At 35.0% G+C, this 24,552-nt stretch overlaps 1 pseudogene; it reads right to left on the minus strand.

The window, feature by feature from the left end:
- Positions 1–2,134: 2,134 nt before the first annotated feature.
- On the minus strand, positions 2,135–15,727 carry LOC145046892 (pyridoxal kinase-like; annotated as a pseudogene).
- Positions 15,728–24,552: the final 8,825 nt, after the last annotated feature.

Consider the following 24,552-nt stretch of genomic DNA (forward strand, 5'->3'; position numbering starts at 1 on the left):
CTCTACTAAAATTAGCTTATGATCTTGTCTTTTGATCTTGAATGTTGTCAGTCCGGGTCTTGGCTTTCAAGCAAACCCAGACTGTCTTAGAGGAGTTAGGTTGAAAGGACCCTCAAAGGGTAATTTCTAGAGTTGTAACATCCGGATTTTCAGGTATCATATTTTAATTGTTTATTTTGAATTATGAGGAGGGACTTGGTGAGTTGACACTTAGACTTGCCGAGTAGGATCGCGATTGATGACTAGATTAATGAACGGACTCAACGAGTCGATGGGTAGATTCGATAAGTCCACGCTGAATTTAGAAACCCTAAATCTCCGGGTTTGTGCCCTATTTAAGGGACCTTATAGCCCTCATTTACGGCTATCAGTCTAGAGAGAGAAACCCTAGACAGCTTGAGCGAGTTGTGTGAGAAAGAAAGCTATTTTGATCCCTTTTGTTGTGGTTTTTGCAAACAAAAAGGTGTTTCCAGCAAGATAAGGTCAAGGGGATTGTGATTCTGTGGTTTTCAAGCTTGGGTCTTCATTGTTGAGGTAGAAAATCGATCCTTTCTTCTGTTTTGAATAAATCCTCAAATATAGGGTTTTCTATACTCCTTTATTGGCTTGAATTGATGCATATGTTGTCCCTCTTAGTTTTAGACTCTGGATCTGGACCTTTAGAGGTCCAGAGAGCATTATCTATCCAGATTTATGTTGTCCCATGGAGCAAATGAACCTAGGATGCCATTTTAGAAGCCATTTCACCAAAAGAAGCTTTGGATGCGTTGCATGAGTGTCAAGATTTGACCTTTATGTGATTATTGGACATGGGGAAGTCAAATCTATAGGTTAGAGAAGTAGATCTAACCTTAGAAGGTCGATCGGGTGATTGTCATGGAAGAAACTCGTCGCGTCCATAAGGGGACTCGACGAGTTGAGTCGGGTCGCCCCGCGACTCGTGACCGGATGTAGTCCGTCGAGTGGAAGGTTCACTCGACGAGTCGAGTGAGGTTTAGAAAGATCCAGAGTACACACTTGGACTCGCCGAGTCATCTATGTGCACTCAATGAGTCTGGTCAAAGTTTGACCATTGACTTTCGTTGACTTTTAGGGTTGGGTCAACACTTGGACTTTTGGACCATTAGAAGGATAAAATGGACTTTTAGCCTTCTAAGAGAACATTGGAACGAACTAGTCTATCTTGGAGAGCCGTTATTGATTTGAGATGATTGCTTATATGTTTAGGTGGGGCTAGGCCATTGTTACGAGGTTCAGGGATACTAAGCACGTGAGTTACTAGACAACATACGAGGTGAGTCTTCTCACTATACTTTACCTAGAGTGGTAACTATGTGTGACCGGAAGGTCTTATATGCTATGCGAAGTATGTGATATGTGTTTCTATGTGATATGTATGTGTTATGGTATCTTATGAGTACCATGATTTGGACCAAAAGGTCAACAGTGTGTGGACCGGAAGGTCAAGATGATGAGGACTGGAAGGTCGTACGGGTAGGGTCGGAAGGTCTACCAGAGTTGGGACGGAAGTCCCCTGAGACACATGGATCGGAAGATCCCATAGAGTTATGGACATGAGTGGCGTATGTGTTGTATGTGGTATTTTGGGGAACTCACTAAGCATTTATGCTTACAGTGTTGTGTGTTATATGTTTCAGGTACTAGCAATGATCACGGGAAGGCGCCGACATGATTCGTACACACTGGCAGGAGATTTGTTTTATGATCTTGGGATATGTTTTTATCGTGATGACATTTGTTAAACTTGAGAATTTAAGAATATTTAATGATTTTTATGCTATTTGAAAAATTAAAAATTGTTTTGAAAATTCACGTTGTTACAAGAGTGGGAGAAAGAACTGATTTTGAGGACTAAAATGAACTTAACTGGGGAGAATTGTAACACCCAATTTTCCAAATTGGATCGATTCAGGGTTTCAAGGAGTCAAATTTTGGGTAAAACCAAGGCTCGCAACGTGAGCCATATAAGGGTGACGATGTGAGTAGTGTCTAAATGAAAATTGTGAATTATGTTGATCTTGCAACATAAGCAATAAGAGCTCATGACATGAGATACGCTACAGCCCAAGCCCATGATCTTTTGGGTTCCCATTGTATTTAAACCCCATAAAACTCATTTTAGGGTTCCTAAATAGCTTCCTTTTTCCCTAAACTAAAAAAAAAAAAAAAAAAAAAAAAAAAAAAAAAAAAAACCCTTGACCCTAGCCTCTCCTTATGATTCTTGAGCTTATGTTGGAGTTTTGGTGGTTTGAAGAAGAAGAGATCATCATGGAAGCATAGTTTCAGCTTGGAAGTTTCATTTGCAATCTCAAGAAACACTTCAAGACTATTATGAGTAACCAAGGTCCAAACTATATGTTTCCTTGTTGCTAGATCTAAAGTTTTATGCATGTTTGGCCATTGTTTAAGAGTTAGAGTGTTGGGACTCTATAAAGTTGGCAACTTTATGGGTCTAAGGGGTCCCTTGGTGCTTATATGTCATGGATTTGAAGTTTGAAGGATGTTTAAGTCCATGCTTGAGAAATTACCTCATGTTTATTCATGAAAGACCTAGTTTGAGCTCAAGTCTTGTATTAGACATACAAGACCTTAAACCATCGATTTTTGTGATCCTAGAACTACTAAGAAGTTTCCTGAAAAGGATTGATGAGTGGCTTAACGGATTAAGAGGTTTTTGGATCAAAATGGCTCACAGATGGATCTCGTGATGTGGAGGAATTGCATGTCATGTTGTGAGGATTGAGAGACCTGATGATTTTTGTCCTATAGTGGTTCACAACATGATCCATAGATGGTCACGTTGTGAGGGTCTGTTGATAGTTGACTTTCATTGACCGTTGAGTTTTTGACCAAGTTTGAATTTGGGCCAAACTTGTGGACTTTTGGGCTATTGAATGAGATTCTATCTGATTTTGGTGTTAATTGATTTGTGGGAACAAGTAGTGCTAAAAAAGAGATTATATCATAGTGTTCAGAGTTCTTCGATTCAGGAAAGTTTCACCTCATTGTACTATGCGTCGAAGGCACCAATGTCGGCCTACTAGTTTTGGTTATCTATTAGCAGAGGGATGCCTTAGGGACTATATATAGTCATATAGGATAGGATGAGGACTCTTGATTTAGGCTCGTTTACATGTTCTTTGTTTGGTTGTGGTTCTAGAGTAGGATCACCTGTCCAGGTATCAGTCTAACCTCTGAATATATACGGTTATGCATTCCTTGTTTTGTTAATATTTAGTATGTTGTTATGTTGTAGTGATCAATTAGATTTGTGTCATGGTATCTAGTATGTTGCTATGTTGTAGTGATCCGTTAGATCTGTATCCTGGTATCGAGTATGTTGCTATGCTATAGTGATATGTTAGATCTGTATTGTGATATCCCCATTTTCACGACTAGAAAAGACCAATTTTTTTGTTTATGCTTTATAAAACTCAGAGTACCTCTTTTAGTTAAAATGTTGCAGAATTTGTTCCTAGAAAAACATGATAATTACATTATCAAATCATTTTCCAAAGAAATGTATTTTATTCATTTTAAAACATTGGGATGTCATTGTCAACACAGAAACATAAGCATAAGCAGAACTTACATTTATTTACACTAGTGATTTATATCTCCTTAATCTCTCAGTGTAATGTGACTTCATATCAACACCAGTAATATAAATAAACTGAGTAGGTCAGGTTGGGAGACCTAGTGAGTACATAGGGTTTTCAACCCACAATAATATAATTATTATGTTTAACATCAAACAATTGACCCAATTACCCATCCTCATTATCTTATTTACTCTTAAGGATCTACCCTAAGAATCAGATATTTCTTGTTCATTCATTCCTAAGGAATCTACACGAAATCCATTATTGCCACGGTTTTCTCAACGGGCACTAAATCCATAGTTACCAAGGTTTTCTCAACAAGCGCTAACTCCATAGTCGTCGGGGTTTACTCAATGGGCGCTAATTCCATAGTCGTCGAGGTTTATCTCGATTATTGATAGTATAGTTTTTGAGAGTCCACTCGCAATACATGTCAATGGGTTTTTTTAGAGTACACCGGTGAACACATCGTTCAAACCACCTACAGGTTGCGAGCCTACTAGTGTTCTACTGGACTGTCTAGAATAGTTCATGGTTGTCATCCATACTCTGCTAGATAGCGGGCCATCGCTTGGGTCATCGCTTAGGCCATCGTTTTGGCTCATCGCTTAGGAAAGCGCTTCTCACCATATTTTACCACTTATATATCATCGCTCATCATTCATCTCATCCCTCATCACTCATCATTTAACTCATCTTTAATCTACCCATGTTCTACCCAACACATTTTGTTGATATAAAATATGTATACAGTTTAAATCATTTAAAACATATATAAATTCGTTCATTCGGCATAAACAGCAAGTATTTAAGTAATATGCACACATAGCACATAGTTTATATAAAATACTTCATATCTATGTGTAAGATGAAAGTAACTATGCGCTCACCTGATAAGGTGGTGACTCGGTACTCAGACAACACTTCGTGTACTTTAAACAACTCCTTTGATAGAACCTAGTATCATTACCACAAGAGTTTAGTATAATATTCGTCGAGACTAATTAATATTCTAACTATTATTACTATTATATAAGCTTTAAACAATACTCTCCACCCACTATGTACAGACAGGGTCCAGAACTAAAACACCGGAGGGCAAGACCATTTTGGCGTTAAACAATACTCTCCACCCACTATGTACAGACAGGGTCCAGAACTTCTGAAATCCAACAACCGTATGCGGCCATTTAAACCAGATCCCCCATACCGCTAGTGGTTAAAATGATATTATAACGATACTTATATAACTCATAATAATAGCCTAAATACTCATTATAAGTTCCTAACAACATTATTATGTTGAAACATAAGCTATACTAAAGATAGGTTAGGCATAGCTCACTTATTGCGGGTTTCTCGAAAATCGGGCTTCACTGGAGTAGCATTCTCGAGCTGAAGGGCTTTTTCTCGGGGATTCAGGATCCTCGGGGCTTCCTTCGGGTGCTCGGGGGTTTACCTAGTCTTAGAGGGGGTTCTGGGGGCTAGAGAGAGAGTTTAGATAGAGACAGAGAGGAGAGGTTGGAATGGTGTAAAGAATGAGGGAACCCGACATCTCTATTTATAGGCTGGAAAACAAATCTAATCATCGAGTAGGAGGACCTACTCATCGAGTCCATGCCACATGTCACCTTCTGGTGGCTTGCCTTGGGGAGAAAGCCTTTGCCCATATTCTGCCACGTCACCCAATTTCACACAGCATCCTATCGGCTTCTAAAGCCCGTAACTTTTGCATACGAGCTCTATTTTCGATGTTATTTATATCCACATGTAGGTAAAAACAATATCTACGACTTTCATTTATACTCCATCGGAAAATTCTCGACCGATCTTAAATTTAACAATAGGAGGAGATTATAGTGTTAAATGTTCGCGTAAAATTCATAACTTCTACATACGGACTCCGTTTTCGTCTGTATTTTTATCATTGAGTTCCTATTAATGAGATCTTCAACTCTCATTTAGGTTTCATAGGCCAAAAACCGCTCGAACTAAAATTCGAGTTTCGGGTCGTGCACTGTTATGCCAAATCTTAGAAAATTCATAACTTCCTCATACGAAGTCAGATTTGGGCGTTCTTTTTTTTTTCTATGTTCTCGGTTTAACATATACTACAACTTTTGTTTAGATTTCTTAGGCTAAAAATTCCTCCATCATAAATTGGCTATTTACGTCTCTAGGTGTCGTGCCGGTTTTGCTGTAAAAAATCGATTGGCCATAACTTCTTCGTTATAACTCGAATTTCGGCGTTCTTTATACAGGACCCTTGAGACGTAAATAGTGAAAGTCATTTTCGACACCTATTATCTCTAAATTTACTAGCCCGGATCTACGGGCGTTACATGTATCCTAGAATATAGGATGTTACTATGTTGTAATGTTCTAAAAGAGGAATATCTAGGCAATACGTTCATGTTTGAATAAGACAAACAAGGGTTGAAGATGTTTAAGAATCGCATTTGGGTGCCAAAGATGGGTGGGATACATGATCTTCACATGTAAGAATCTCATAAGTATGTATTTTATACACATAGGAAGCACCAAAATGTACTTAGACTTAAAGACCTATTATTGGTGGCTGACAATGAAAACCGACATAGCAACTTACGTAGCGAAATGCATAACTTGTGCAAGAGTGAAGGCACAACATCAGAAGCCATATGGGAGTATGGAACCCTTAAAAATACCCATATGGAAATGGGATGATTTTACCATGGACTTCATAACAAAGTAGCTGAAGACAGAGAGAGGTCACAACATGATATGGGTTGTAGTAGACCGACTTGCGAAGAATGCACATTTCATAGCCGCACGAGAGAATTGGTCTATGCATAAGTTGGCAGAGACCTACGTAAGTGAAATCATAATGATTCATGGAGTGCCCTTATCTATCGTGTCAGATAGGGACGGTAGATTTTTGAAAAAGTCTATAGAAGGAGTTAGGCACGAAGTTGTATTTGAGTACCGCCTATCATCCACAAACAGACGGACAAGGTAAGCGAACTATCTAAACCTTGGAGGATATGTTGCGGGCATGTTCCTTAAAGTTTCTGGGTAGTTGGGATGACCATCTATCCTTAGCCGAATTTTCCTACAACAATAGTTATCACTCAAGCAACAAGATGCCTCCTTACGAAGCATTGTATGGAAGGAAGTGTTGAACGTCGTCGTGTTGGCTAGAAGATTGAGAGAAGCAGTTACGGTCCATATGTAGTACATCAAACCTCCGTGAAGCTTAAAGCTGTCAGGGAAAGGATGTTACCTACCCAAAGTTGTCAAAAGAGCTACACAGATAAGAAACAACGATTGGTAATATTTGATGTCAGTGATCAAGTGTTACTTAAAGTCTCGTAATGGAAGGGACTTATTAGATTCAGAATGTGTGGTAAGTTGAGTCCTCATTTCATAAGACCATCCAAGGTACTTCAAATGATAGTGAATCAAGCTTACAAGCTTGAATTGCCCGCCGAACTGGAAGGTATCCATAATACCTTTCACGTTTGTTATTTGAGGAAGTACTTGGGAGAAGAAGTGGATATGCTTCCACTTTCAGAGTTAAGGATCGACAAAGATAGACGTTTGGTTAAAGAGCATGTAGAAATAATCAACCGTAAGACAAAGAAGTTACATTGTAATATGATTAACTTAGTGCTAGTGCGATAGAAACACCTAACAGGGTCAAATATCACCTAGGAAAAATAAAGTGACATAAAGAGTCGCTATCCATATTTGTTTGTTGACGCCTGATTTCGGAACGAAATCATTGTAAGGGGGAGAGAATTATAATATCTGTGTTTCCATCTAGGCTTAGTAATCAAACATTTAACCTTTCTGGTCAAGTCATGTAGTCATTCTATGAATGAATAAGACATGATTATTCATATATTTTGTGCTTATGTGTTTTATATGATATTAAGATATATTATATAATAAATAAATAATATTTAAAATACTCATCAAGAATGAAAGATCACTTATGAAAAATAATCTCAACCTGGTTATAGTATTCGTAATTGGGATCTCGTACATATCTAAAACACCTCGATCTAACTTAAAACGGAGAAGTTAGGAAGCACCAAAGTCTCGTGATAAAACCAACATAGCTACGGATATCATAAAAAGTGAATCTGGGATAGATTGCCTTTTAGCTTAGGAAGTCTAAATAGAATTCATAGATGTCATAAAAGCGAATTTGTGCATATAGGTATCATCTAAATCTGAATTCACTTGAGGAAGTTATGATTTTTCTAAAATTCGGCGCAACAGTGTGCGCACTGATATCAAATTTTAGATCAATAGATTGTTAGCCAAAACAACCTGAACAAGAGCTGAAGATCTCATTGTTAGGATTCCAACGATATAAAAACCATCGAAAACGGACACCAGATGTGAGAGTTATGCATTTTATATGGGCTTTAGTAGGCTAAGTTCGTGTAAATAAAATAAATTCAAAATTAGCCAACGAAGTCTAAAGGAAAGTTATAGATCTCATCAAGAGATATCCATGGATATACATAATGTCAAAAATAGAGCTCGTATGAATGAGTTATGCAATTTTGAAAATCTGGAAAACATCACACGTAGCTTGCACGTGAAGTCAGCTACGTAGCCCCACCCAGATCGTGCCACGTGTTGGTAGCCCAGTGGATCGACGTCACCTTTATGCGTGATGCGCCTCTTATTACATGGCATGTAAGACTCCAAACTCACTTATAAATACCAACTCACTCTTTCACTCCTCCCCACACCCTATACTCAATATCTCTCTGAAAATTTTGATAGTTATCCCATTTTTCTTCATTCTAGCTTGGGGTGAAGCCTTGTGATACCCTCGAGTGCTCAGCCTGCCCTAAGCTTTGTGTAGGAAGGACCTAAGTCAGTATTCTACCCATTTAGATCCCAATTCTCATCTATTATACTATGTAAGTGAGCTACACTTACTCTACCCCTTTGTAATTTATAATTATAGTTGAAAGTCGTTACTAGGATCTTATAATTAAGATTTATTAATGATTTCAAGTTGTTAGGTTGATTGATCTACTGTGGGAGAGATTTCTATAGTGGTCATGTCGGCTTGCTTTGTGGATTTCAGAAAGACTATATGTTGAAATGATCTTGCCTCCCAATTGTCCTGCCTTGTTTATTCTTACTTGTTTGATCTTGAAGTAGACTTTGGAATTATTGAGGAAACTAAACTCTTAAGATAATAGTTCCATGTAGTATGAAACTAGACCTAGACGTAACACTATGTACATATAGGTCTTTTGAGAAAGGTGTAAGGTGAAGCTGTGCCTGATTCACCAATCATCAGACACTTGGTCAAGTGAGTGCGTAGTTATTATCAAGAACACAATCTTAACTTAAAAATATCCATATAATAAATGTTGCTTGTATTATATGTGTTATGTGTTATTTGTAAAGATAAGATTGTAACATTTGGATTAGGAATTATTGTAGAAATCAATTGCCTTCATATATAGGCCTTTCCTAAGATTAGGAATAAGACATATAAAGGATTACTGAGTGTCGAATAGGGTTGGCATCGATTAGGTCTCATAGTTGGGTTAGAGTGTAGGACCAGATCGGAGTGTAATTATCCCCGTCTTGGGATGAACAGAAATGATGGGTCCCGATCAGACAACAGGATGGTATGTATAGGTCATCGACCAGAGTAGATGACCAACACTAGGTTGTTCTAAGTGGTCTTGTGAATTACGTTGATAGCATGGCTTTATAACCCATGGAAGTAAATGAAATGGAAAGCCATAGTCATCAAAATCTATGAACATTGGTTACTTTATATGACTTATACTAGCCAAGGACTCCCCTAGTAGGTGTAGTCAAACAGTTGCTTAGACAGTTCATTCAGTAAGGTGATTCTTCTAGATGATTGTCAAATTAGGATATGTGAGGATCAGTTGGGATTGGGTAGATGGTCTTATGACGGTTAGGATGTTAAGTGGAATAAATGATAGGTTTGCATTAGTTATTTCAGGACCTTTTTATTTACACTGTAACGTATGTTCGGATATAAACGAATGACATCCCGAAGGTTTAAATAAAATAACTTTTGTTATTTCAAAAATGTTTATTTAACTGGGAGTTTCCACATTTCAATACTTAAAAGCATAAAGAAAAATTTTAAATTGGTTCTGAAAAATAAGGGATGTCTCATTGTAAACTAGCTCCCGCCATTTACACATAATTTTAAAAACGTATTTTGGGTCCATGCCTTCAGCGAGATACCCTTTATATCCATCTATGCAGTATGTTCCTGGTACCAAAAGAACCCAACCGTGGAAGCAATTATAAGAACCATGAGTTTATATCATTGTGGATTTTACAATTATCCCAAGAATGGATAGTCTCAAACTTTAATAGAACATGGACACCTACAAGACACTTCATAATAATGCTATGGATACCCTCATTATTGCATATCAGAAAAAGATTCGGGAGAGAACAAACCTCCTCAACTTAATGGACAAGAGATAAATGGATATCAATCAAATTCAAACATCACACATCAATAACAATTGGTGGAGTATCACTCCCCTTAGGTATTTCTGAATTATTGGATAACCATCATACTGTAGAAAAATACACTTTCTTATTACCAAAGTTGTAAAAAGTTCATCATGGTTCAAAGGCTTGTGCTTGACACCAGATTTTAACAAAATATCGACTTAAGTCATATATATATATATATATATATATATATATATATATATATATATATATATATATATATATATATATTCAAAATTTCCGCTTTAAATCACACCTTACAAACGACGTGGTTCGTCACGACCCATAAAAGCTTAAGGCTTGACATTACTGTCAAGTCACGCCTAACGTTATATAGAATTTTGTTTATTACCAATAACATGGTTAGGTTTTATGATCTCCCTATGAATCACACGCGATGGTTCCGACCCCCGATCAAAACGAGCAATATTAGAAAAAAGTTTAATTCCCCGTATCCAAATGGTGCAAAGGTTTAGACTAACATCTCAACACTATCAACTTTAATAAACCTAATGAAGTCAAAAGATTTACCCAGTTTTGAAAGTTTTTAGCAATGAATACAAAATTTACAATGCCATATATCCAACATATTTTCCAAAATTCATGCATAGATAGATTTGTCGTGAAGTTTATGACAAAGATGTTGAGTAAAATCTTTTGCACCATTGATCTCCCTTTGTTTGGTAATGAGAATTGTTGAATTAATTTGGTGTTGCATGTGCTTGTTGAATTATTTCGGATAAACAAAGATGTTTAGCCGAACCCTAATTTTCGAGTGCAATGTAATATGTCCGTGTTTGATCGTAGAAGAAGATTTCGAAATCGCTAGATCGCTAGTGTCCTTTCGCGATTTTCTTTCAACCTCCATTTTCTTCTTAATCTTTTATCCATTTTATTACCAAACTTATAAAACTCAAAAAAAAAAAGTGTAAAATCCCTAACTAAACTACCATGAGATTATATAATTGACATAATAACGAGTAGTTTTCAGAAAATAGTATTTAGAAAATAGAAACAATAGAAACAACTGAAGCCATTTTTAGAAGAAAAAAAAATGGTTGAATAATAAAATGAAAGTGAAATTGAGGCAATAAATAAAATGGAGCAATCTTTGGTCAAATTAAGGTTGTGAAATTAACAAAGGCATGTGGGAGATGAAATCATGATGGCACAAAGTCCAAAAGAAGTGTCCGGTAAAATATGGTGTCCTTTTTATCATTTTCAAAACATATTAATTATTAAACTTTAGGTTGTTGGCTTTTTGTCAAATTTGTGCTCTATCTAATTCAATTATGTGGTAGACCTCGACGATTCCCAAAAAATATAAGGATTATGATTTAAAAGGGTAATATATTTTTCGATTTGTATACATTTGGTCACTTAGTCTTTTTTTTCGTTCATATTTACTTATTCAACTTGTTAAACCGTACATATTCAGTGTTTATGGACGGTTACTCCAGGTTAGCCAAGAAAAATGACTTAATAGGGTAATATATTTTTTATTTTGTACACATTTAGTCCTTATTATTTTTGTACATATTTAGTCCTTAATATTTTTTTGTTTCAAAATAAGTCATTTTTGATTTTGTACCCATTCAGTACTTATAAATGATATCTTTAGGTTTTTCTCACGACATCTTACGTGGAACAACCATTGATGTGGTGTCTGAGGTTGTTGATGCTTATATCTATCGACATCTCGATTACTTGGTTGCGTAGGTCTTGTGGTTTGACTTAGATCTTGTGCTTTGAACATCGTAAATTCTTCATACGATATCAGATTTTAACGATCTTTATATCCATGTATTTGTTTTTTTAGTATATATAGTACAACTTTCGTTAAGATTACTCACGTTAAAATATAATATATTTTTAGTTACGATTTTACAAAAATCGTATTCATACATATATTCATAAAAAACATATGAATATAAAGATCGTAAGTAAAAATATATTACCTTTTAACAGGAGTAATCTAACTAAAAGTTGTAGCATTCTAAAATACGAATGCATAGATGTAAAGATCATTAAAATTCGAGATCGTCTAAAGAAGTTATGATATTCCGTGACACATGATTTAAGCAACCAAGTAGTCGAGATCACGATGAACATAAGCATCAAAAGCCTCAAACACCTCTTTAATAATTGTATTACGTAAGATATCGTGAGAAAAACATTAATAAATCATTCATAAGTACTAAATGAGCATAAAAACAAATATGACTTATTTTGCAATTAATAATAATAATAATAATAATAATAATAATAATAATAATAATAATAATAACTAGATGGTTACCCGCGCGTTGCACGGGACGGAAGGTGTCGGTATTCTGTTATATCGTTATACTTTTGAAGTACAATGCTATAATAAGGAAAGCTTTTAGTTATTTCAAAAATTATTTCATGTTAACAAAATGTTGAGACAACGTGCTTTAAAATAACATCAGAAATGATCAGTCCCTAAAAAAATACATAAATGGCATCAATTTCAAAAAATTGCATAATAGTACAACAAAAAATCACCATACATCAATATGATGTATGATGATTACTCTAAAATTTGAATTCCTTATGGTTTCCATCTTAATGAAATAAGGGAGTGGCCTTCGTATGAAATTGTGATATGCAAAACCCAACTAACACCTTCAACAGAAATGTACTTTCATTCTATTGTTCAACATGAAAACATGTTGCTATATCATACATCAGATTAATTTAAAAAAATGAAATATACCTCCACAAAGAACATCATAGCCTTCTGATTGTTTCCTTATTTACTTGTAAAATGTTCGTCCAATTTATCCCCCTTGTAAAATTCCAACCATAGAAAGAAGGAGGCACCTGATAATATGTAATAGGAAAGAAATTTATATGTTTTAAAGATCATAAGAAAGCACATAAGAAAGTGAACCTCCAGTGTTCGTTAACATAAACAACATTATCCTCAGAACGATCACAAATAGTATCAAAATAAAAATGTCCTAACTGTTATAATTTTTTTTTTCATTTTTTAATTCACTAATAGTTGTCACACTCTCTGTTAGTATATCTAAGAATCATGTAAACCAACCTTAACAGGGCCTCTGGTTGAAACGTGGAGCAATGCAGTAGGAAGGTTATTCAAATGACCTGCATCAAATAACCAAAAACTAAGAAACCCTAAAATCAAAACTATTACATGAAAAATTATAAATGTAATTTGCTATAAAGTTTAATTTTGGTTTATATTTGCATGTAAAGAAATGACTGAATTAGAAAAATGGTCCCTATGGTACAAAGAAAATAACAGATTCAATCCAACTTCAGATTTCATTACAGCCTTTAAAGAACAAAAGAAGCAGCCTATATGTATTTGTCCTAAAAATGAAAGTTTCTGTCTAATGAAAATGGAATGTTTTTTTTAAGTGAAAGTAATATGCTAATGAAAGAAGGATGTTGTTTATATATTAAAAATTAAAGCAACCTACTATTTTTGTATGTTTTTTGGTATGAAAAGAGTATTATAAAAAAATATAAAAATAAATTATACCTCCACTAATTCATTTTTTGAACGTGGTGATACTCATTTGTAGGACATGTACACAATTGTAAACATGATACCCACCATTCTCCATTTTGCCCTTTTCAATCTGTAAAATCATTTAATAAAGAAAATGTTAGTGAGCAACAACAAAGTTGCCTTGATTTTAACGATTTTATTACCTATACATTTCTTAAAATTTTCTATTATGGTTAGCTTCTGTTGAAGGAAACCTATATAAAAAAAATCTTCATATAATTACTAAGAAAATCCATACAATAGGAGTAAGAAAACAAATAATATGGATAAAGTAAATTATCCTAATAACGTTGCTTCTTTTCTTTATATTGTGGTTAGCCTCTGTTAAAGGAAACCTATATAAAAGAAATCTTCATATAATTACTAAGAAAATCCATACAATAGAAGTAAGAAAACAAATAATATGGATAAAGCAAATTATATTTTCTCTTCTCCATAAAAGCACCGTTCAAAACTGAGGCAAACCAACAGTAGTTGCATGTGTAATCCAAAATATGAAAAATTGAGTATACATCAAAAGAAAAAAAAAGAACACGTACCAATATACACAACATCCATGCTCACACCTAATTGATTCTATAATATTTAGAATTTTTAAATATTAAGAAACAAAAAGAAAGTTGTAAGCAGTAGAAAAAAAATTAAAAAAAAAGAAATTAAGTTGCTATAATTTATAAAGATTGATTGAATTTGAATGTGTACCTTTTGTTTCTGATGACTTCCAATAAATAATTAAAAAATAATAATATAAATAGTAGAGAGAGAGAGAGAGCCTTTGATGGGCTAGCAGCATGAAGATGCCTGCATGGTTGGCGTCCATCTTATTCAGAAGCAATTCTGAAGAAGGTTAAATATGTCAAATCATATGTCTAACAAATTAATAAAGTTTTGAAATTTTGTGTGATGACATTAAAAGCACTTGAATCCAGTCAACTGTTCAGCTTCAAACGGATTGGGAGTCAACATTGAAGTAACATGGACAACTTTTTCATGATACATAGACATCAATTCTTGAGGAACATACAGCCTTCCTTCATCACCCATCACTGGATCACAAACTAATAACGGAAAAACAAAACTACACACATTATATTTATATATATTTCACAAAAACAAAACATGTATGCGAATTGTGATTGGATGCTAAAAATGACAACTTACCATATGTAAGTGTAGGATTAATGGATCGAAGCATTTTAAGTACTTCTAATACATTTTCGAGAAAAGAAACTCAACCAATGTAACCTATAATTGTAAATGCATCAACAAAACAATAACACTTTTTCTAAGTTGTAATGTTGAAGAAAATGTTTTTTTTGTATTAGAAAAAAAGATAGAAAATAGCAGTCAATAGATGTGTGTAGTATAGTAGATTATTGGCTTCTAGGCCTTCAATTAACTCCTAAAGTTGATTTCCATTTAGAACTTGCCCCTTGAAAGTTCCTGCAAAATTCTGCTGTTGTTGTTAAAGCCATGGATATATTTAAATTCACAAATATATCCCTCAATGTTGGGGTCGCTTAAACTTGCATGTATGATTTGAGAATTGCACTCACATAATTGGATCAACATCATAACCTAGTAATTGGAGTGGAAAGACAGCAGATCTATTGCCAACATAACCCTAGAGAGAGAGAACAATTTTAGAGAGAAACTTGATAACATGATTCAGTATCTGTCAGTCTAAGCATGATCCTTTGTAGTAAACAAATCTGAATGTTGGCTTAAGATGATGAACATACATAGTCATAAACACAAAGCTGTGTAAATTAGTGGAGAACTTCCATTGCTAGAACTTATAGTGCAGTGAGAAGAAGAAAAAACCATTGTAATTTCAACTAATTTCCTGATTTTGATCAATCATCGAATGTTAATTCATAATAAATCAAACAAATTTCCAGTCAAACGGTGGTAGAGGACGAAAAGTGGAACGAACCTGAACAGTGTGAGACTGAATACTGAGAACTCAGCCCGTTTCCGATGGTAAAGCTAAACATAGGATTGGAGGTGCCATTTTTCGCGAATCCTTCTTCGAACTCCTAGCCCCTCTATTCGAATCCATTAACACACACACACAAATAATGAATTGATTTTACTACGCACAATCAGTTTAAATCAACAAAATGTACAGATAAAACTTCTTCTTCACCTGAAATAACATAATCTTCGAAATGCGATCGATTCAGAACGGATATTATTAGCACATGGTTCTTTGTGTTCGTGTTTTTTAGGATTTCCAGATTCCCTACGCGAACCTTAGAAAACAACATAACAATACCAACAAAAGCAGTAGAAATAAAAAGAGCGAAATTGAAGAAAGGAAGAATACGATGGAGATACCGATGGAGGTTTTTCACTGGCTTCCATCTCCGATATCTCTTCTTTGAAGCCACATGTAAGAAATTGGAAACATAAAGACATCATCTGAAGTTTGTTTGTAAGAAACAAAGTATCCCTCTTCTGATTGAGTTCGTTGAGACCGAAGTCTGTTTCTGAGGAGCAGTGGTCGACGTTGGAAACCCACGTAGGCTAAAGCTGAAGTTGAAGGTGCCAATTGTGCCTTTTGGGATCTCTTTCAATGAACCAAAGTCATTTGTGTGTGGGTTATCTTGCGACACCAAAGCAGTTGCATACCTTGTATTAGAGAGAGTCGGCCGAACCAAAATTGCAAGCCAAACACCCACCTTAAAAACCCTACTATTGATCGGTCGACCATCGTTTCCCCTAAACCCAATGATGATTTGAACCCTAATTTGGAAGAGGGTCTGTAGGATCGTCGTGTTTTTCTTCTTCGCCGATGTAGCAGGACTCGGTGTTTGGCGAGAGGGATAGAGAAAGTTCTGGATAATGGCCTTTAATCGAGAAAAATAAAGAGAAAGAGGGAGATGATAATCTGTAAGCATTTCATTGGAGAAGAAAACGGTAGCGAAGGAGAACTCGACACGTACCTGTGAGTAAGCCAGTTCAGCCACCGCCATTGACCATATAGTGAGGAGGATGCATACAATATTTGATGAGGGACGAAATTTGATAAAACCCAAAAACACTAGAAGTGTAGCGGTTAAAATAAAAATAAACCCATTTGACACAAGTGACAGGGAAATAAACAAAGGACCAAAACTGCTAATACTTTTGCAACTTTACTGTAGCTAAGAACACACAATTTTAATATATAGTATAATAATAATAATAATAATAATAATAATAATAATAATAATGATTAAATATGTACAAATTTATTAAGGACTAAATATGTACAAAATGAAAAATATATTACCCTATTAAGAAATTTTACCGACTAACTTGGAGTAGTCGATTATAAGGACTGAATGTGTATAGTTTAACAAGTTGAAGGGGTAAATGTGGACGAAAAAAAAAGGCAGTGACTACATGTGTACAAATTAAAAAATATATTACCCTTTTAAGTCATTATCTCAAAAATATATGTAACATAAGATTCAACAAAATTGTTTAGCAATATGAATAATTGAATATTATCAAAATATTTATTATATTTCTTAATACTCATAAAATAGATTTACACATACTATAAACATGTCATTTTGGATTATTAGTTATGAGTAAATGACACTAAAAGAGAAAAAGGTTTTTAGTTATTTTACTATATCCAAAAAGATCAAACCTCGTTGCTATCAATTTGATTATTTTTTTTCCGGTTCAATTGGATCGATTTTTAGGATTTCAAATTTTTTGGTTTTCCCATTCCACAGACAATAAAATAGCATTTATATGTTTTTTCTTTCTTTCTATTTTTGGAATATACAAGTCTACCTAGTCTTTTTCGTACACCAACTAATCCCTCATGAAATTATACGATTTAACCATCGTAGCTTAGAGTCACTGCATTTGAATATTCATAGCCACAAAAACCGGTCGCCATTGCGCCACTAATCAACTTTTGTTGAAGTCAAAATTCATGTAGGTATTAATAAGATAATTGATAAATTTGTGAAATATAAAATTAAAAAGGATTTCTAGATATACATATCTAACAACACAATTAATTAGATGCAAAAAACTTAAACATCTGTTAGTATATTTAATCAAATATAGAACTTACACGTGTTATTAAAAGTGCATAATAACACGTTAAATAGTTTGTCTTTTATTTTAGAAAGACCCAAACAGATCAAAATGTATGGATTAGGACTTGTTTTGGGGAAGATAAGTGATTGTCTAGTTGGGAGATGTTGCTCCTAAAAATCGTTATCTTAGAGTTTATTGTTTTATTTATATCAGAATCCAAGGGAGGGTTGATGAAGAACAATGACTACGTTCGAAAGAAATATTGGAATATATTATTCTTTATAATCAAAATGATAGATGATCTTGGGACCTTGATACTACACGATTCGTTCAATTGTTTCACCCATAAAGTTTACTGATAATAATACTTTCATAGTGGGAGGTAGTTCTACTAGATGGAATAATCTAGTTTCCATCAATGTTAATGTTTTGGGTTGGAGATTGTCTTTAAACATGGTGGGGACTAAAATTAACTTGGATAAAAGGGATATCAATCGTGATTCCATTATTTTCCCAACTTGTGATGATCAAAGTGAAAAAGGTTGAACATTCTTGCACTTTTGTACTATTACCTTTTCTATTTGTAACCTTATAGTTATTCGATAGGATATCAACATCCCTTGATTTATCACACCCAAGGATCGGATAACATGGGTGGATTGGGTGAAAGAAAGTTTCACGTAAAGGAAAGTTTTGATGCGATTTGGGTGTTTTGTAGCTTTCGTAACAATATGATTTTTGGTACGGTCAAACCTAGAAAACAAGATTTTTTTTCATAAGATTGTTGCTCATTCTTATATTTAGATTATTAATAAAAACTATATGCTTGAACTTAATTAGGGTGGTTGATTGTACAACCTTATTTTGGCCACCTCTATATTGTAATTCCCCCTAGCATCTTGAAAAAATCATTAAAATGGAAGCCTACAAATTCTTTCGTGACAAATTCAAAGAGAAATGGAAATCTAGGCCTAAGCTGCTCAATCCGAACTTCCTGTCCATTGATATGATGGACGCTATAAGACTTGAAGCATCCTTTTCTAACGAGGAAGTAAAGAAGGTTGTTTGGGAGTGCGGCGAAGACAAGGCCCCAAGACCTGATGGGCTCACGTTCAAACTAATCAAGAGGTTCTGACCTATATTTTCATATGACATGATGAACTTTGTTAGGTATTTTGAGGATAGGGGTTCGATTGGTTGGTCTTGCAACTCCTCGTTTATTACTTTGGCTCCTAAAGTGAAAGACCCAACCTTCCTAAACGAATATAGACCAATCAGCCTCATCGGGTGCATGCCTAAAATCATATCTAAAATCCTCGCGATGAGAATTAAGACGGTAGTAGGGAAAGTGGTGGGAGAGGTTCAATCCGCCTATGTGGTTGGACGGAACATACTAGATGGACTGCTAATCGTCAATGAATTATGTGCTTGGGCGAAGAGTATTAAAAAGAAAGTTCTACTATTCAAAGTAGACTTCGATAAGGCGTTTGACTCAATACATTTGGAGTATTTAGACTCGGTAATGTCCTAAATGGGTTTTGGGAATAAATGGAAAAAATGGATTCGTGGATGCCTCTCATCTGCCCGTGCTTCTGTTCTAGTTAATGGATCTCCAACCAATGAATTTTCAATCTCGAAAGGAGTTAGGCAAGGAGACCCACTCTCACCGTTTCTATTCATCATTGCTATGGAAGGATTGAACGTGGCTCTTAAATCGACTGTTGAAAAGGGCATTTTTCATGCTATTCAAATCCCCAGTAACAGCCCAATGTTATCACATTTATTTTATGTCGATGACGCATTGTTTGTGGGCGAGTGGTCAAAAGTCAATCTTAAGAACCTTGCAAGTATACTCAAATGTTTCCATGTGTTGTCGGGCCTTAAGGTAAATTTCCACTAATCAAAAGTATTTGGCATAGGAGCTTCGAATTTGGAAGCGTCATAATGGGCTAGCATTTTGGGTTGTGAGGCGGGGGCTTTACCCTTTAACTACCTTGGAGTCCCGGTTGGTGCAAACATGAATCGTGTTAAAAATTGGAAACCAATTCTCGTCAAATTTCACTCTAAACTGTCAGGATGGAAATACAATACCTTATCATTTGGAGGTCGACTTACCCTTATAAAATCTGTTTTGGGGAACTTACCAACCTACTTCTTGTCTCCTTTTAGATCCCCCAAGGGAGTGTTTGATTCGCTTGAAAATATACGTTGTAAGTTTCTATGGGGTGGAGTAGAAGGAAAAAACAAAATCAATTAGGTAGCATGGGAGAATGTCACATCCCCTAAGGATCAAGGGGGGTTGAGAGTAGGTTCTATCAGATCACTTAATATAGCCTTGTTGGTAAAATGGTGGGGCGCCTTAAATCAGAACCGTAAACTCTTTGGGCTTGGGTGATATGCGGGATTCATAATCTAAGAAACAAACCAATGGTATATGTCACACCCCCGAACCAGACGGCGGAAGCGTCCGAGGGCTCGCGTGACTTAAATTGAATATCACCACAATGAATATGCATGAAACATAACATAAACATCACCATGCATTAATACATTACAACTGACATTATTCACATCAGGTACATTGTCTAAATATTACATTTCCATAACATGAATTGTTTGAAAGTTTTCAAAACATAACATCCTAACATACTTGGTATTACTCTTCAGCTTACCTGTTACCTGAGAGTACAAGTTATTTTGAAAACGTAAATATATGGAATGTTGGTGAGTTCATAAGCAGGGTTGTTATGAAAAATGTTTTGTGCAGTTTGTAAAACCCAGAAAATCCGGTATTTTCTAAAAAGATAACTATTTATACTAAAGTGTGAAGATCCATAGGTTTATGCATGAATGATTTCAAAACGTGTATAAATGAGAAGTTTTGCATTATAGTTATTGAAAATGCAAATGAAAAATGTTGATTTCCCCGAAAAACCTGATGTTTTCCGATAAAAATAGTATGATTATTTCGAATCATTGTACCATCATAACGAATGATCATGAATTTCCTTGATTACTTAGATAGTATTGGATTTATTTATGTGACTCGTTATAACCATGCATAATAATGACTAGTTCGTCTGTCTTGGCATTCTAGCGAACGCCAGAATTGATCTTAAGATTTTGTCACCGTAGACTGGCCGAGTCTAACTGTAGCGAACATCTGAGGTGTGGGGGAGTCACCCCCGTATAGATCGATACACAAACTCTCACTCTCCCTCCAGAAGACTTTGATTATAACTACAGACTACGACCGACACTTATTGGTGTCACCCATTATTACTCACTTAATCCAAATGCATTTGATTAACCTTGATTAACGATCTGATTTTTGTTTACTTGAATAGCCGGTAAGCCTAACAGACGAGGAGAAGAGGACCGTGATGTCCTATTAATCACGCTTGTTATAAGGCTATCGAGTATACGAAGGACACGTTGGCCCATTTCGCATTTGATTTACTTGGACCTTACTAGTAATGCTAATGGGCCACTGAGGCCCAATAGCCCGTAAAAGCCATTGGGGGTCACTTAAGCATGTAATTGGGTCATAGAAGGCTCAATAAACATTTATTATTGTTGTTGGGCCCAAAAGTCATGTTAATGGGTCACGAAGGCCCAATAAGCATGATTAGAATCTTTCAAGCCCAATAATTTGAATATTTACTTGCTTTACGTATAGTGTAAGTTTGATTGAACAACTGTTAAATTGCAAAGGCACGAAGCTTGTCGGTTGTTTATAACGATATTTGAAAATATATGTATATCCTTCATTCTATTTTCATAAGTTATAGTTCGGTCTTTTTGACCCAAATATCTTAGTAATAAAAATAATTGACTCAAACATATTGGTTTGACCTATTCAACCATTCTTTAATAAAAATGACAATCTTAGTCTCTTTTTATAATAAAAAAAAATAACATTTTAGGCACTTAAACTATTTTCTTGATATTTTTGGCCATAGACTAATTTAAATAATGTTTTTAGCCCAAAATTTACTCTTTGGCAGTTTCAGCCCCTTTTGTAAAGGATTTTCAGTTAAAGTCCAAACTTTTTGCAAATTTTACAATTTTGACCCAAAATCCAAAAACTTTGCATTTTTTATCCTTTTTGGCAAAAAAGTCATTTAAACCCCTGAAATAGATTTATTTACCCTTTTACCTACTGTTTTGGAAAATTTACCATTTTAGCCCCTTAAAACTCATTTTTTCACAAATTTTGGGCCTATGGGCCGAAAAGCCCAAAGTTTGGCCCAATTGACTACAATTTTCATTTCTAGTCCTTTGAAAAGCATAATATTCATAAAAGCTTCTATTTTAATTGTTTGTACTCTTTTAGCCTTTATAAAAACCGCAAATGACAATTTTTCCCCAAACTTTTGCTTATTTGACAAAAATAGCCCAATAATGAGTTTTATGTTGAAACTTGTTTATTTTAACCCTTATATGGTAGATTTTCTTAACTTGTTAAGTGTAATGCATCCTAGATCATATATTTTTCCTCCTTGAACTATAGATCTCAAAAATCCCTTTTATTTTGGCACATAAATACCACATAAACACAAAAATCACACATAGCACACAAACACACATAGATCTACACATTTTACTTGTATTCTCCCCCATAAAACATGTGAAAACTGAAAATAGAGGGGTATGAACTCACCTTGCTTTGTTGCTCACGGTTTTGAAGGAAGAAATGAAGAAAATTTGGTCCTAGGAAGCCTTCTTGGGTGGATCTCGGTCTTAGGGTTTCTAGGATGATGATCGTGAGTTTTTATGAGTTAAGAAGAGAATTTTGATTAAAAAAAAGAATCTAGATCATGGATCCAAGCATCAACTTACATACGATGATGATTTTTTGTGGAAGAATCTCCTTGAAATGTTCCAAGATCTTGAAAATTTGATGAAGAAGAGGAGAAAGTGTTGTGATGTAACGCCTGTAGATCCGGGCTAGTCAATTTAGAGGTAATAGGGGTCGAAAATGACTTTTTGACAAAAGATTATTTAGAATAAATAATATTAACCAAGTTGTAGAATATGTCACAAGGTTTCCGTACATATAAAGAGTGTCGAAATCGGAGTTATAACGAAGAAGTTATGACTCGTCGAAATTTCGCGACGGAACCGGCACGACACTAGGAAGCGTAAATAGTGATTTTACGATGGAGGACTTTTTAGCCTTAGTGATCTAAACAAAAGTCGTATAATATGTTAAACCGAGAAAATCCATAAAAAGAACGCCCAAATCTGACTTCGTATGAAGAAGTTATGATTTTTCTAAGATTCGGCTTAGCAGTGCACAACCCGAAACTCGAATTTTAGTTCGAGCGGTTTTTGGCTTACGTGACTTAAATGAGAGTTGAATTTCTCATTAATAGGAACTTAACAGTAAAAAGACAGACGAAAACATAGTCTTTATGAAAGTTGTAGATATTATTTTTACCTACGCATGGATATAAATAACATCAAAATCGGAGGTCGTATGTGAAAGTTACGGATTTTAGAAGTCGGAAGTGTGTTGTGCGAAAATGGGTGATGTGGCACAATCTTGGCCATTGCTTTTTCCCCAAGTCTTGCCACTAGATGGTGACATGTGGCACAAAGTTCAGTCATTTTCACCCTATAAATAGAACCTCTCCCACCCTCATTTTCTTCACACCTTTCTTATTCTTTCTTCTCTTTACTCTCTCTCTCTAGAACCTCTCTCTAGACCCGAAACCCCCCGAAAATCCTAGGGAACCTCCCTAGCACAAGGCAGAAGCCTCTGAGTGCTCGACGGCTCCGATAGGAAGAACTTTTCTGCATGGGAATGCTGCTCCAAACAAAGCCAGGTGTTCTATAAAACCCGCTGTAAGTGAGCTACGCCTACGCTATTTTTAATATAGTTTTTATTTAATTATATTAACGTTATTAAGAACATATAATAAGTAATTGGGCTATTATTATGGGTTATATAAGTATTATTTAATGGTTATATAATAGTAATAATAGCTATACAATTAATTAGTCTCGGTGAATAATAGACTAAACTCTAGTGGTAATAATACTAGGTTTCGTCGAAGGAAATTATTTTTTTTCAAGAAGTGAAGCGCTGTCTGAGTTCGGAATCACCACCTTTTCAAGTGAGTGCATAGTTACTTTTATCTTACACACAGATATGAAGTATTTTATATAAACTACATGCTATGTGTGCATATTATCTGTATACTTGTTGTCTATGTTCGATGAACGTTTTTATAATGTTTTATATGATTTAAACTGTATACGTATTTTATATACACGAAGATGTTGGGTATGATACGGGTAGATGAATGATGAGAGATAAAAGATGATGTGAGTAAACATTGGCAGCTATAGACTTAGTGCCTAACTAATAAACATCGGCAGCTATGGACTTAGTGCCTATTGGACAAACATTGGTAGCTATGGATTTAGTACCTATTAAGGAATTGGTAGCTATGGACATAGTACCTATTAGATAAATACTGGTAGCTATGGATTTAGTACCCAATGAATAGACTATAGCAGCTATGGAATTAGTGCTTTATGAACGAACATTGGTAGCTATGGATTTAATGCCAGTCCTATAACCCTGGAAGTAAGGGACTTCGAAATAAACGAATGTAGAATAGATGACTCTTAGGATAAATCCTTAAGAGTAAAGAAGATAATGGGGATGGGTAATTGGGTTGATTGTTTGATTGTTTAAACATAATAATTATATTATTGTGGGTTGAAAACCCTATGTACTCACCAGGTTTCCCAACCTGACCCACTCAGTTTATTTATATC

This window comes from Lactuca saligna, chromosome 5 (assembly GCF_052625555.1).
Source record: "Lactuca saligna cultivar CGN05327 chromosome 5, ASM5262555v1, whole genome shotgun sequence".
NCBI classification, from domain to species: Eukaryota; Viridiplantae; Streptophyta; class Magnoliopsida; order Asterales; family Asteraceae; genus Lactuca; species Lactuca saligna.